At 46.2% G+C, this 3,982-nt stretch overlaps 1 non-coding gene across 1 annotated transcript; it reads left to right on the top strand.

Annotated features, from left to right (window-relative positions):
- The first annotated feature begins 247 nt into the window (after positions 1-247).
- On the top strand, positions 248-321 carry TRNAI-AAU (transfer RNA isoleucine (anticodon AAU)). The gene has a single exon. It is a non-coding gene; the product is annotated as a tRNA-Ile (tRNA).
- Positions 322-3,982: the final 3,661 nt, after the last annotated feature.

Below are 3,982 nucleotides of genomic sequence, written 5' to 3'. Positions count from 1 at the left end.
AATTCCCATGTAATCGGGAACACATGTCGCGTGGCCATCCTCTGTCTTGCACGTCTCCTTGGTCCGGCATTTCAGCGATTTGCAGGTTTCTGAAAGGAGAAAGCCCGGTCACATCAACAGAGTGTGGGACTCAAGTCAAACGTCTAGGCCAGGGAGCAAGATCTGCCATGAGCACAGCATTTATGCAGAACCAGCTGAACCAACCAAGGCGTTCTGAAGATACTCAGCATCACATAGATAATCACATGGCTAGTTAGCTCAGCTGGTTAGAGCATGGAGCTAATAACGCCAAGGTCACGGGTTCGAGCCCCGTTTGGGTCATAGTTATTTCGGCGGGAGGGATAGCTCAGTGGTTTGAGCATTGACCTGCTAAACCCAGGGTTGTGAGTTCAATCCTTGAGGGGGCCATTTAGGGATCTAGAGCAAAAATAATTGGGGATTGGTCCTGCTGTGAGCAGGGGGTTGAAACATAGAATATCAGGATTGGAAGGGACCTCAGGAGGTCATCTAGTCCAACCCCCTGCTCAAAGCAGGACCAATCTCCAACTAAATCATCCCAGCCAGGGCTTTGTCAAACCTGACCTTAAAAACTTCTAAGGAAGGAGATTCCACCACCTCCCTAGGTAACATATTCCAGTGCTTCACCACCCTCCTAGTGAAAAAGTTTTTCTAATATCCAACCTAAACCTCCCCCACTGCAACTTGAGACCATTACTCCTTGTTCTGTCATCTGCTACCACTGAGAACATTCTAGAGCCATCCTCTTTGGAACCCCCTTTCAGGTAGTTGAAAGCAGCTATCAAATCCCCCCTCATTCTTCGCTTCTGCAGACTAAACAATCCCAGTTCCCTCAGCCTCTCCTCATAAGTCATGTGTTCCAGTCCCCTAATCATTTTTGTTGCTCTCCGCTGGATGTTTTCCAGTTTTTTCACATCTTTCTTGTAGTGTGGGGCCCAAAACTGGACACAGTACTCCAGATGAAGCCTCACCAATGTCGAATAGAGGGGAATGATCACGTCCCTTGATCTGCTGGCAATGCCCCTACTTATACAGCCCAAAATGCCATTGGCCTTCTTGGCACGAAGGGCACACTGTTGACTCATATCCCACTTCTCGTCCACTGTTTTCTGCATTCTTTCAGGCTTGTGAGTTCTTTGAGAGGAGACTACAAGGGTACACTTAACCAAACAAAGGAAACCCTGCAGAATAGGGGGAGCTCTACCCTAAGAATCAGTGCAGACCCCAATGCCCCACGAACCTGGATATTCCCACCCCCACGCTCAGGTCACTCACCATCCCCTCCATCAACAGGGTAAACTGTCGGATTAGTCCCATTGCCACCTGTTTCGACAGAATACCAACCTCCAGATTCATCACAACTGGACGGTGTTCTCCAGTCATAGACAGTGACTCCATGGTGCCTGCAGGTGTCTGCGTAGGCCTCCAGCGCCTCACACAGAATGATCTTGTTCCCCTCATTGAGACACACATCATAGATGCAGTTGTCAAATACGTCGTCGGGGCTCACCCTGGAGTGACACTCTCTGAAGGGCCCTCCCGGTGCTTTACTGATCACCCCACAGTGACTGTCATCCCCATACAGATCTCTCTTGTTCTCATCACACATTGGGCAAGTCTCTTGGCAATAATCCCAGCAAAAGGGGTCCCGGTCTTGGACTTTCCAACTGGCAGCCCAGCCCACAATGGAGGAGACTTTGATGCCATTGGAGGACATCATGTCGTCTTCTGGGTTCTGGTTGAAGTTCCCACAAAGACCGCACATGGCACCATAATAGCTGCTGGGGAGGGTGATTTCCAGATGCCAGTTCTTGTTGTACCCCACCCGGAGACCAACGTCCGTCTGCATAACGGTGCTGAGGCCTTTCTGGTACAGTCTGATTTTACCATCTTTCAGCATCACCGGGAGACTGGTGATCACACCATTTAGCTAGTGACAGAGAGGAGGGGAGGAACACGATGGGCATTATTCTTCTTTCATCCTCACTTGCTCTTACTCCAAATGTAGCCTCACCATTCATATTGGCTGTTATTCATTGTCACTCTAACCAGTAGCAAGTAAAATAATGGTCAAATCCTAAATCACTGTTTACCCATTCCTAACTCAAGAAGAACAACTGAAATCAATCCAAAGTCCCGGAATAAACACAGTATTTATCTAGCTTCACTATCTACCTAAGCTATCTGTTTCCAGAATTCCCTATATCTCAATATAGATTCTACCTATCTGAAATATCTATCGATCTAGCCACAAAGTCTTGTTTTTGCTATCTATCTATCTATCTAGCTATCATAAGTTTTTCAAACATACAGATCATACCGATCAGATGTATTTATGTACTTGTATTGCCCACATGACATATTCAGCTGATGGCATCTGTTTGGGATTCTGTTTGTGTGAGACACTACACAAAAGTACTGTGCCTTGTAAGTCAAAAAGTGCCAGAGCCCTGAGCTGGGAGACTCACCCGGACTTTCCCAACTTCCCTCTTGTAGATGGAGATGTTGTACCCATAGATGTAGATGTTGGTCACCCGCAGAAAGGAGATATCCTGGCTCCCCCTGTTGTCATTCTTCTCATCAATGGTGAAAGGCTCCAGGGTGGCATCGCTCCCACAGTATTTGGCCAGGGTGTAGGTGCAGGTGCCCTGGAAGTCAAACTTCAAACCATCAAAAGTTTGGTAGTGCATGTCCCCTGAGCCCAAGCAGGTTCCCTTGTAGTCAGGAATACATGCTGTGTGGCCATCCTCAGTCCGGCATGTCTCTTTGGTCCGGCATTTCAGAGCTTCGCAGACATCTGAAAGAAAAACTCTTGGTCATATCAACATGGCAGGGAACTCAAGTCGAGTATCTAGGCTCCTAAATGCTACAGTAGTATAAATAAAATAATAATAATAATCTATATATAATAAAGCAGTAAGGCATGTAGCTATGCCATGCCAAGACTCCTAGACCATTGTGAGTTAGAGGTATCTCAACCAACCACCACCCTTACGCTACCCCTAGTTTGTATTCAACAATTTCATTGGTTGTAATGAGTCAGCAATATAAGGGAACTGCCTCACAGTTCTTTAAAGATTGATTCACCACCTGTACAACTTAACACAAACTCTCCACCGCAGTCCACATGCCCAAAAAAATCAACACAAAATCCCCAAACATGATCCCCCAGACACACACCCCTCATTTGTCACCCACACAATTCATCACAAAATTCTTCTGGCCAGTCCCCCTGATACAAATTAACACAACCACCAACACAACAGCACAGTCAGAACATGATAACCCCAAACACATAGCTCTTCACCACAGCACACACACTCCTCTTTCACCACCTTCCAAAATTTCTCAACACAACACAAACAATTGCCCACCTATATTTAGACTTGCCTTCAAACAATAAACGTCAGTGGCAAAGCTGTGGGTTATCAATTAATAACAATAATAATAGCATGGGAGAGCCAAACTGGTCATGAGCACAACCTTCACGCAGAACCAGCTTAGACACCCATTGCATGCTGAGTGGGTAGCAAGTCCATGATAGTCAACAGAACCTGGCTTGCTGCAAGTTATAGTCCCAATCCAGCAAAGAACTTAACCATGTGAGTAGTTCCATTGAAATCAATGAGGCTACTCACACACTTAAAGTTATTCATGTACCTAAGTGCATATGCCTCTGATCCAGCAACATGCTGAGCACCCTCAATTAGCTGTTTCTGTGGCACTGAATTCATTGGTGAATCCCCATTGACTCCAGTGGGAATAGGATTTCAGTCCATAAGTCAGCAAGGGCTGCAGGTGCTAAGAGTCAAATTCTGAGAGGTTTAAGCACCTACAGATCCCATGCTTTTCACTGGGAGAATAACATCTCATGAAGCTGCTTCCACTCTTAACTCCACAATTGTCTATAGATGCTTCACTCTGAAGACCACCAAAAAATTTCCACAGCCCCCTATACTCCATG

Source organism: Lepidochelys kempii, chromosome 24 (genome assembly GCF_965140265.1).
Source record: "Lepidochelys kempii isolate rLepKem1 chromosome 24, rLepKem1.hap2, whole genome shotgun sequence".
NCBI classification, from domain to species: Eukaryota; Metazoa; Chordata; order Testudines; family Cheloniidae; genus Lepidochelys; species Lepidochelys kempii.
Note: the sequence above shows the minus strand (reverse complement) of the source record. Positions and strands in the feature narration are given on the sequence as shown.